The sequence below is a fragment of the Eubalaena glacialis genome, chromosome X, assembly GCF_028564815.1.
Source record: "Eubalaena glacialis isolate mEubGla1 chromosome X, mEubGla1.1.hap2.+ XY, whole genome shotgun sequence".
NCBI classification, from domain to species: Eukaryota; Metazoa; Chordata; class Mammalia; order Artiodactyla; family Balaenidae; genus Eubalaena; species Eubalaena glacialis.
Genome location: NC_083736.1, coordinates 138,310,839 through 138,322,582, shown reverse-complemented (window position 1 = coordinate 138,322,582; position 11,744 = coordinate 138,310,839). Strand labels below are relative to the sequence as shown.

At 39.7% G+C, this 11,744-nt stretch overlaps 1 protein-coding gene across 3 annotated transcripts in view; it reads left to right on the top strand.

Moving 5' to 3' along the window:
* Positions 1-4,345: 4,345 nt before the first annotated feature.
* The window catches only part of TMLHE (trimethyllysine hydroxylase, epsilon), a 64,416-nt gene continuing 57,017 nt past the window's right edge, over positions 4,346-11,744 (top strand). For 2 of the 3 annotated variants that reach the window (XM_061177991.1, XM_061177990.1), the window contains exon 1: positions 4,407-4,484. The gene's annotated coding sequence lies outside the window, so the exon portion shown is untranslated. Of the gene's footprint in view, positions 4,485-11,744 lie in introns of all 3 variants that reach the window. The other variant, XM_061177992.1, reaches the window with a different exon arrangement.

Below are 11,744 nucleotides of genomic sequence, written 5' to 3'. Positions count from 1 at the left end.
TCCCTCCCTCAGATTTATGGATATGGGACCACAGTGTCTGTGGCAGCCCTGGAGGTGCCTTGCAGATTTTCTTTCAAGAAGAAACCTATTGTGAGGAATGTAGTCAGCCAACAGCCTCCAATTGTAACACTGTTAGGATATTTTTGCATCATTTGATCCAAGGCCATTCCCATCCCAGCATCTCCAGCCATTTTCTGAGCACAGGAGTGATACTAGGGCCATTTCTGTCCAATGCGGGATTCATCTAATCAGCAACCTTTGCTCTGGATTCCCCAGTTGGACTGGCTGTTACTTCCATAGAGTTGCACTGCAATCTGAGGCACTTCCTACCCATTCCTCCTTCATTTCCTATCCTTTAACAAGCGTCAGACCTGTGTTGTGGTCTGAAGTCTCTCCCTGCCCACTCCTGCTCCTCCTCTTTATCTTCCTAATCACTACCCACAATAAATCTCTAGATGCCAACTTGGCATCTGCTTTTCAGATGATCCAACCTGGCATAGTGTTCTCCAGTGGTTGAAGCTGTAAGATGAAAATTTAGGAAGGTGTCAGTAACCCTATTTCCTGTTGCATGGACCTGAGAAACAAAAGGAGCTTTGGAGGGAGGGGGAGAGAGGGAGAGAAAGGGAGAGAAAGAGAGAGGGAGAGAGAGGGAGAGAGCTCACAAATAAATGTATGAGGAAGAATAGAGATTAAAGAATGATAGAGTCTTGATGGCATTTGAATCCTTGGTTTTGACCATTCTCCTAGAATTTTGTGAGACACCCCATTACCTTTCCATAAATTTCTCTTTCACTTAAGTTAGTTTCAGGTAGGTTTTTGTCAATTTAAACTAATGAAATGCCTCTTCAGTGTAAACTTATTGTACAGGCTACTAAATTTGTGCTGAATCATATTTCTGTTGAGAGTCAGAAATGTCCATACCCTGTTCATATCCTCATATACAAAATTAATACACTTTTCAGGTTTTACCAAATTTTTATCCATCAGTAGATGAGGGAAATTTTGCATGGCCTAGACGATTTCTTCTGAAAACTTTTAGCATTCATTTGTTTCTGTATAGAGTGTATAGTAGAATTGTTGTCATAGACCAAAGCCTCAGCCAAATTCAACATTGCACTGTGTACAGAATATTTATTTTCTGGCTAAAGTCACTTTTAGTTACATAATAAAAGTTACTTTTATTATGAATGTTCATTTTCTTTCTTTCTTTTCTTTATTTTTTAACCTTTCAAAGATCACTAGTAGTTGGTTCTTGTAAAGACCATTTTGATGAATGAAAATTCAAAATTACAATACACACTTTGAATCACTTTTCAACAACTCTTAAGGTTATGAACAGGATTAGAAAGCATGAAAGCTTCACTAAGATGCTGATAAAACCAAGATGTAGATGTTGGCCAGAGATGGTGGCTCCCACATATCTTTCTTATACAATAGCCCATGCAAGAGATGGTGGTAATTTAGTCTAGAGCAGGGATTGTCAAATTAGAGCCCACAGGCCTAATTCTGCCTCCTGTCTATTTTCGTAAATAAAGTTTAATTAGAACATATCCACACTCATCATCTAAATATTGTCTGTGACTACTTTTGCTCAATGAAAATGGATTTGAATAGTGGCAGACAGACTGCATGTGCCCCACAAAGCCTAAAATATTTACTGCCCGACCTTTTTCTAAAAAAAATTGCCAACACTTGGCCTTAAGTATTAGCAGTACAAGTGGAGACAAATAAATGAGCAGATTATATTTTTGGAATCAGAGCAGGAACAAGCCTGGTGAGTTCTAGTAACATAAAGGAAGGCCAGAGTGGCTAAAACATAAAACCCAGATACTATCATTGGTTTTTTTCTTTTCCTATTTTGTAGCACATTTATACCTATTGCTTTTTACTCAGACATTAACTCATTCATTCAACAAATGTTCTTTAAGTTCCCACTCTGTCCTAGACACTATGTTAGCTTCTTCACACAAACACACAAATCATAATAAGGGAAACCAACAAGTAAGCAATTATAACAGAGGGGGAATGATTTAATTGATGCAAAGAGGAGGAAATAAACTTTTGTTTCACTACCTATTCAATATTTATCTGATATGCCATATCACCTTCCCCAAATTGTACCTGAACCACACCTTCCCTGGTCGGTCATGCCTCCCCTCCAGTCACTAAAATGCATCACCATCATAGCAGCTAATACTCATAGAGCATTTACTGTGTGTCAGATATGGCCAGGCACTTTACACATATTGTCTCATTTCATCACCACAAACCTGTAATATAGATACTATTATTATGCTCATTTGTGAATTAGGAAATTGAGGGTTAAAGAATTGAAGTCCTTTGCCCAAGATCTCATATGTGCTCCAGAAAAGAGCACTCATGTCAACTATTTTCTACTTCCTGTGCTCTGGCTTGCTGCTGATGCCTAATGTTAAGATCATTGCTGCTTGATGGTATCACCTACCAAAGGCACCACCACCACTGCCAATACCAACCAATGTCTGTGCCAAAGTCTTATGTCTAGAGCATTAATATTTGGGTCCAGGACATTGTTTCTTGAAGCTCTTAGTATTGTTTCTGATAGATGCCAAATATCTGAGAACAATGAACATATTTTGTAAAAGAGTTCTTTGTAGTTTTTACTTGTGCTTTTATTACAGTTCTTGCCCTCCGATCTGGAGCCAGATTACCTAGGTTTGAATCTCAGCCCTGACACTTAACTACTGTGTGATCCTGGTGAAATTGCTTAACTTCTCTGTGCCCCAGTTTCCTTATCCTTAAATCAGGGATAACAGTAATATTTATCTTAAGTGTTTGTTATAAAACACAGCTCAGCATTTGGCATATAGCGCAAATTTAATAAATGTTGGTTACTATTATTAAGGCAACTGGCTTCTTTTTCCGACTCTTAAACAGGCTTTATCTATCAACCTCTTGCCTCTTTCTGAGTACTTTCTATCTGTTGATTTCACCTTACCTTTATTGATCTTATCACTCTAATTGCTACGGTCATGTTCTTTCCTACTACAGGACCTTTGGTCATACTGTTCCCTCCATCTGGGATGTTCCTTTTCCTGTTGCTTGGCCAATTCCTGTTTGTTCTTAAACTCGATAAGGGCATGAACTCTTATCTGTTTTGTTTTGTTTTGCTTTGCTTTTTTTACCATTTTACACCCAGTGCTTAATGCTGCACCTGGGGTTCGGTAGACACTCATTAATGTTTGCTGCCTGAATGAGCACCAGTCTGAGTCTATCATCTCACTTTATTCAGTTATTCCTCTGTATATTAATTCACATCCTAGCTATAGCCTTTTTTCTTTCTACTCACTGGTTTACACAATTCTAAACAAATATTCACTAAACACAATATTTGTTAGGTCTGGGCTAGGGACTTGGAATATAAATTTGAAAAATATGAATTTTCTGCTCTCAAGAAGGTACGTACTCACTGGGGGACACAGGCATGCAAAGAGAGAAATTATAATCCAAAACGGTAAGTGGTATACTTGAGGCCTGTGCTGGATACATTGGCATATTGGACCCACGAAAAAGGATCAATTTTCCAAATAGACAAATAGGGGTAAAGCGTCTGGCAGCAAGAATTCCAGGGTAAAAGTATGAAGGGTTTTTTTTTCTTTTGTTGATGCTGACTTCTACAAATCTTTTCCTTTATTATTACCCTTTTGAGTAACAATTTTAATCTCCAGTAACTACAATACTGCTCACTTTCCCATTTTCAATGTCTATACATTACATCTGTTATGTGTTGTTGCTCTCAATTTCTTCCCTTTGCCCTGAATTTCCATTGCACATACTATTTCAGCGCATTTTTTGGTCCTTCTTTGTAATATGTACTGTTCTTCCATTTTTACGTGCATAAGATATGAATTCTTAACGGCTCGTTCCATTCTAGTGCTCAGTGTACTTAACACTGTACCTGGACCTTGGATTCAAGGTGCTCAAGTAAACTGGTGGGAGTCCAGCAGTGGAGTGGTATGCGATGTAAGTTCAAGAAAGTGGTGGAGGGATATTGGAAGAATTTAAGTTCCAGTGACCCTCGATAAACCACCATAAATAGGAGCGTACTGGGAGGAGTCCTGAAACGGCAAGCAAGGCGACCTAGGTTTTACACGCATAGTTTTCTAGGTCTATCTATCTTCCTGTCTGCGCCTGTGGTTCCAAATCTGCTAAATGAAGGCAATCAACCAGAGCGGCCCAGCTCAGCCCTGTTGCATCAGAGGCTCTAGCACGCCCCGAAGCCCGGTTGATCCCAGGCGCGCGAGGCCCCCACCCTGCATGGCCGGAAGGAGCGGGGCGGGGCCTCCAGGCTAGGCGCTGGGTCCGAGCGCGCTGGGGGAGGGGAGCGCGGAGCCGACAGTTTCAGGGCAAAAAGCGAAAGGCGGGCGCAGGGCTGCCTTCCGAGGCTCTCTTTGCTTGCAGTTCCTCCCGCTTTGCTGAACGGGGAGTCGCAACCTCCGGCACAGGTGGGTTCCGCCCTGTGGATCGGCGAAGGGGTGTTCTGGGTGGGCGCGATGAGTCGGTTTGCCCAGCCGCTGGCTTTCAGGCCTGGCGCAGTGAGAGGCGGCTGCTCGGCCTCGGGGCGTTGGTACTCACCTTTACCCCGGCAGAGGAGAAGGCCACTTGTGCCTTGCCGCAGGGCTCTCGTCACGGTTTGTGCCAGCTGCGCGAAACACAGCCCGCCCGGAGATCAGCGCGGGGTCAGATGGGCCTAGTGCTTGGGAAGAGCTGGAAGAGCTGGAGCAACCTTGCGCCGGGACTGACGCCCAGAGTACATTGTCTCCAACTCGATCGGACTTCCCCGCCCTGGGTCTGTCATTGACTGTGTCTAGCTTTCGGCGAGTCCCTACCCTCTCCCTGCTTTACTTTGCTGGGCAGTGCAGTGGAAGGTGGAACTCGGCTGTCTGCAAGATCTTGCAGCACTGACTTTCTCTCTTGGTAATGTTTTCTGCCCAGATTTTACCCTTTCTCTGCCCCTCCTGAGCAGGAAACCTAGCAAGAGTCAGGAGTGGCAGGGCAGGGCATTGGGGAAGCTAGGCAAGGCAGCTCTTTCTCTGTTCTGAAAACAACTCTGAAAAGCCTATTTAGGCTTACTTACTTTACTGACTGCCCTGAAAACTGGAAACATTCATTCAATGCCTTAGTTGAATGTTAACTCTGAAGAATGCTCTTCTGAATGCCTTACCATTAAAGATTTTAACCAGATGACAGATGATTGTCCAAAACCTTATGGGTTGAATGAGCATAGTACACTGCCTGGCAAAAGTCTAATCATAAAAGACTTGGTGACTTAACTATATACTCAAGCACTGAAAGACAAACTTGAGCTCCCATGTGTGGGAATACTTCCATATTCCCTTCCCATACAGCAGTCTTTTAGGGTTGCCTCTTAGCTTGGTATTGCCCTTTCAGGAAACACTGTAGTAAAAATTACACTTTATTTTACATTAACTTAACTATAAAGGCAAAGAATTAGAAACACTATTGAAGGACATTGTGCTGTCATTCTGATTCTTCCTCATTAAGGAACTGGTGATAATGATAACGGCAACCATATATTATGCAAAACACTGTAATCTTCACAACCATGAGAGGTAAATGTGCTTATGTATCACGATACTTAAAGAGGTTATACTTTATCTCATAACCAGTATGATGAAGGGAATTTTCAATTTGTCGGTTGAGTCTGGGGGCATCTTTTGCGTGTCCCACCTCATTCTCTATTTCTGGGAAGGGTGGATTGGGAGGGATCACTTCCTGGTTTTGGTATCTATATCAGGAACCGCAAGCGGTTCTGTATCTCTTCTTGTCGACCCTGGGAACAGCAGTAAAACATCCAAATTGATCACTCACTGTCTGCAGTGTTTCTGGCAGCTGTGTTTTCTGCCTGCCAGGATGGTGGGTGGGTGGAGCTGTGGGCCCTGGATTAATAAACCCCCTCGGATGGGAAATGTCTCTTTCTGCTTGGAGCCAAAGTGAACATAGACCCACCAGTTGGGCACCATTGTGACCCTCTTTCTACAACACCAAATGTCCCCCATGCTCATATGGGCTGTACGTGTACCTGCCATTGCCCACGTGTAAAGAATTTACAGGATGAGAGGCTTTGGGCAAAACCCGGTCTCTGCCACAGCTGCAGGGTTTAGGCAAGGAGTGGCCACCGGTATGAATGTGAGTGTTCTTCAAGGCGTGGGACCTGTTGATTTCCCAAATGGTCAATAGAGTGAGAGGGAAATTCTGATAGACATCTGCTGAGCTGACCTTGTGGGTGAGTATAGGGCTGGTTGTTTGGCAGGACCTGGTGGATGTGTTGGCCATATGTTTACTCTGTTTGTTCATTCTTCCACTCCAAAGACAATCAGTGAATGCTTACTCTGTGCCAGGGTGCTGCTCCACTCCCAGAGGTTAGCAGCACAGGAGGACAGTAGGTTTGAGAGGACAACAGGAGTTCAACTTGAAGCATGTGAAGTCTGAGGCGTCCTCACTCTTCCCCATTCCCAGTATCTAATCAGTACAAAATCTTGTCACTTCTGCATCCTGAATATTTTTTTAAACCCATCCACTTCTCTTTGCCCCCACTGCTACTCAGAATTTCAACCCAGCAACATTCTTTTTCTGTTAATTTTTTTAATTTTTATTGTAAAAGACCCAAATCCCTGCTTGACCCTCAGCCCTCATGGGAAAACCACCATAACCACGGCAACAACGACAACATCAACAACATACAACAGCCCAATGAGCTCTGTATGACCCCAATAAATTGTGTCAATTGACACAAACTTTATTTTCTCTACTTCCCAAAGTGTTTTTAAAATTTTGTATCGAGATATAATTTACACACCATAAATTTGACTCATTTTACGTGTACATTCAAGGATTTTTAGTAAACTTATCGAGTGGTGCAACCATCACTATAATCCAATATTAGATATTTCCATCACCTCAATGGCACCTCTCTCTTGCCCATGTGCACTTAGTCCCCATTACCACCCTAGCCCCTGGGAACCACTAATCTGCTTCTTGTCTCTATGGATTTGCCTAATCTGGACATTTCACATAAATGGAATCACGCAGTATGCAGTCTTTTGTGACTTGCTTCTTTTACTTAGTGTGACGTTTTCAAGTTTCATCCATGTTGTAATGTGAATCGGTACTTCATTACTTTTGGTGGCCGAATAATGGTATATAATATATGTATATACCACCTTTTGTTTATGGACATTTGGGTTATTTCCACCTTTTGGCTATTGTGAATAAGGCTGGTATGGACATTTACGCACAAGATTTTGGATGCACATATGTTTTCAATTCTCTTGGGTAGGTACCTAGGAGTGGAAGTGCTGGGTCATATAGTAACTGTATGTCTAATCTTTTGCCAAAGTATTTTCCAAAGGGGCTGCACCATTTTATATTGATTACATTTACATGCACCACCAGCAGTGTATAAAAGTTCTAATTTCTCCACATCCTCACCAATGTTTGTTATTTTTCCTTTTAAAAAATTTCTGGCTGCCCTTGTGGGTGTGAAGTAATATCTCATTTTGAATTTGATTTGCATTTCCCTAATCGTAATGATATTGAACATCTTTTCACCTGTTTCTTGTCCATTTGTATATGTTCTTTGGAGAAAAGTCTATTAAATATTTTGCCCATTTTTCAATAAGGTTTTTTCCCTTCCTATTATTGAGATGTAAGAATTCTTTATATTTTTAAGATACAAATCCTTTATCAGGTATATGATTTGAAAATATTTTTTCCAGTCTGTGACTTATCTTTTCATTTTTTAATTGTGTCTTTTGAAAGACAAAGGTTTTGAATTTTTATTAAGTTCAATTTATCATTTTTCTTTTGTAAATTCTACTTTTTGGTTAAGAACACTTTGCTTAATCCAAGGTCATGAAGATTTTCTCCTATATTTTCTTCTGCAAGTTTTATAGTTTTATCTTCCATTTATGTCCAATCCATTTTGACTTTGTTTTTTTTAATTGAAGTATAATTGACCTACAACACTATGTTACTTCCAGGTGTACAATATGGTGATTTGATAATTCTATACATTACAAAACGATCACCATGATGAATCTAGTTACCACCTATCACCACACAAAGATATTATAATGTTATTTACTATATTCCCTATGTGTACATTAAATCCACACAATTCATTTATTTTGTAACTAGAAGTTTGTACCTCTTAATCTCTCTTACCTGTTTCTCTCATCCGCCCTTACCTCTCTCCCCTCTGGCGACCACCAGTTTGTTCTCTGTGTCTATGAGCCTGTTTCTGTTTTGTTAGGTTTATTCATTTGTTTTGTTTTTTAGATTCCACATATAACTGAAATCACATGGTATTTCTCTTTCTCTGGTTGACTTATTTGACTCAACATAATAACCTCTAGGTCCATCCATGTTGTTGAAAAAGGCAAGATTTCATTCTTTTTTTATGCCTGAACATTATTCCCATGTGTGTGTGTGTGTGTGTGTGTATACCACATCTCTTTATGCATTCATCTATCAATGAGCACTTAGGTTGCTTCCATATCTTGGCTATTGTAAGCAATGCTGCATTGAACACAGGGGTGCACATATCTTTTCAAATTAGTACTTTCACTTTTTAGGGTATATACCCAGAAGTGAAATTGCTAGATCATATGGTAGTTCTATTTTTAATTTTTAAAGGAACCTCCGTACTGTTTTCCAGAGTGACTGTACCAATTTACATTCCCACCAACAGTGCACAAGTGTTCCCTTTTCTCCACATCCTAACCAACACTTGTTATTTGTTGTGTTTTTAGTAATAGCCATTATGACAAATGTGAGGTGGTATCTCTTTGTGGTTTTGATTTGCATTTACCCTCCTCCACAGGGATTAGACCTACATCATGGCCCAACAGCTGTCCCAGTCTTTTCAGACTCTGTCTCCATTTTCTCTCACATATGTTTCCCCTGATAAACCACTTGTACATCTCTTCCTGTCATGGCATCTCCTTCTCAGAGCACCCGAACTAATTCAGTTGTCAGCATTACAAATTGGGAGATTTCTTATGTAATGTGCATTTCTGGCTCCTCTCAAATCTGGCAACATTCGGACTGTCTGGCAGTAATTAGCTAGAGCTGAGTAGTGGCTAGGATTTTTGGACAGATCAAGCATTCTTCAGTTCACTGCTCTTACCACAATCCCCTATTGTCTCTTATACTTTACCTATTTATGTTACTTGCCTAGCCCCTGTGGGCATTTAATTTTGAGGCCCTGATGTAAAGGAGCTTTCTTTTAACTCATGTAATCCAATATATTATTGCACTAGTTAAACACAGACACAGGTATGACAGATAATCTCAGCTTAGAGCTTTCGTATTGGCCTACTTTACATCAGATATCTTCATGAATAATTCCCTTTTTCTTCAAATATCATTTTGCTCAATAAAGTCTACCCTGATCACTCTGTTTAAATGTCCTACTACCTCCAGCACATCCCTTTATCCTGCCAGATAGCTCTTATTGCCTTCTAATATACTATATAATTTACTCATTTATTATGTTTATCTTTGTCTACCTCCTTCCACTAGAGGATAAGCTCCATGAAAGCAGGCATTTTTGTCGTCTGTTTTGTTCACTGATAAATTCCAAGTGCCTAAAATAGTTCCTGGCACATAGTTGACACCCAATAAATATTTGTTAAATGAATTGTGCAGGAAGAACGAGAGGGAGAATATGGTAGGCAAAGGAAACAACATATGTGAAGGCCCTGAGGCAGTGGGCAAGATAGATGGAGCCAATTATGTGAAGCCATTGTAAAGAGATGAGTCAATCCTTTTGTCTGCCCTCAAGGAGCTTTCAGCAAATGGGAAGAGAAAAATAATTAAACAGGCAATTATTATATGTGTTGTAAGTGCACTAATAAGGGTATGCACAAAGAGCTGTGAAAACACTGGGTAGGCAGCTACTAACTCTTCCTAGGGGAGTTAGGAAGATTTTACAAAGGTGACATTTGAGCTAGGTCTCAGGCAGGAGAGTGACATGATGAAAGTGTTTTAAGAAGATTAATCTGGCAATAGTATGGAAAGTGGATTGGAATATGGATGGAATGGAGGCAAGGAAACCATCTAGTCTATGGCAGTAGTCCAGGTATGAGGTGATGAAGGCATCTATAGGAATGGAAAGAGAAGGACAAATCTGAGAGACATTTGGAAGGAAAAATTGACAGGAGCTAAATGGACTCTTGGCTTTAAGCCTTTTAGGGGGTAATGCTTCTTCCTTAGTAATAACCATGAAAAGATTCAGATTGACCTATTATGTAATTGCTTATTCTGACTAGAATTTCTAGCTATGGCTGTTCTCCAAAAGTTTCTGTTATTATGATTGATACTTGTTGGACTTTAATTTACATTAAGATGGCTTTAGACTCTAAAGGTTGGGAAGCTCTCAAAAACATCATTTTGACTATGAAACAGCAAATTATTCTATTAAAGGAGAAATGAGGGAAGCTATGGGGTTGCAAGGGAAGTTTTACAATGACCTAATAGTTGCTATTTTTTTAAGAATAATATATAAAAGATGGAAAAGAAGGATGAATATAACAGGTGGCACTTGCCTAAAGGATTAGTATTTGGAAGGTTAAGGCCCCAAATTACCGCAGGCTTGTATAAATACATATTTGCAAAGACAACAAGAACAATTTTAACTACGTTCTCAGAAAGAAAAAGTACATGTGTCCTGGGATGGATAAGTTATAACTTGATATTGTTAAACTATCCTCAATGAGCAAAAGAATTAAGGAGAATAAGGACAGGTGCTTTAACACTGGACTTATATAAGTATACTACCACTTCTAACAAAGGAAAAGGAGGAAGAGTTTTCAATCTACTAATCAATAAGCTAAATATGTCCTGGGTTAGCTTCTAGAACAGATTTTCAAGTAAGTGAGTACTTAGAAAATTACACAGTGTTATCAACAAACAAAGACGTTCCACTCAAATCTAATTTTTATTTCTGATTATTAGAGGTGTTTATGGAAATATGACAGCTATAACATGTACATTGAATGAATGAATGAATGAAACTGCAGCAAGATTTTAACAAGTCTTTTATGACACCCTTGTGAACAAGAATTATGAATCCATGTTGATGGGTTATATAATTAATACAATTATGTATTAATTAATTTAATTACCATACTAAAAGAGTGCTGATAGCAGACCATAAGCAAAGGAAGAGTTTTAGATGGCCTGTTGCAAACCCTACCTTTGGCTTGACATCATCAATATTTTTATTACTTACTTAACTGAAGATTTAGAGCAGACATCTTACCAGATTTAAAGAGGCTATGAAGCTGGAAGAAAAGTAATTCAATCCAATGTCCACAAACATTTATGAAATTCTCCTAAGTACTAGGAACCATGCTAGATGTTGTTAGGGTACAAAAATGAATGACTCAGAGGTCTTCACATTGAGATGTGTCCAAGTATTACTGGTGGGAAAGACATAAAAACATATAATTTCAACAAAATATATTGAGAAGGAAAACAGAGGCATAAACAGACTATAATGAGAGAACAAAAGAAAGCTACTAGTTCATTCTGTGACTTTAAGGAAGAATTCTTAGATGAGATGATACCTCCATTGATTCTTGAAAGACGTATAAAAGACAGAGTAGGAACGGCTTCCAGTTTGAGGGAACAAAAAGCATGAACATGAGTTTCTCAGAATTAGGAAAGTATAGTGGGTC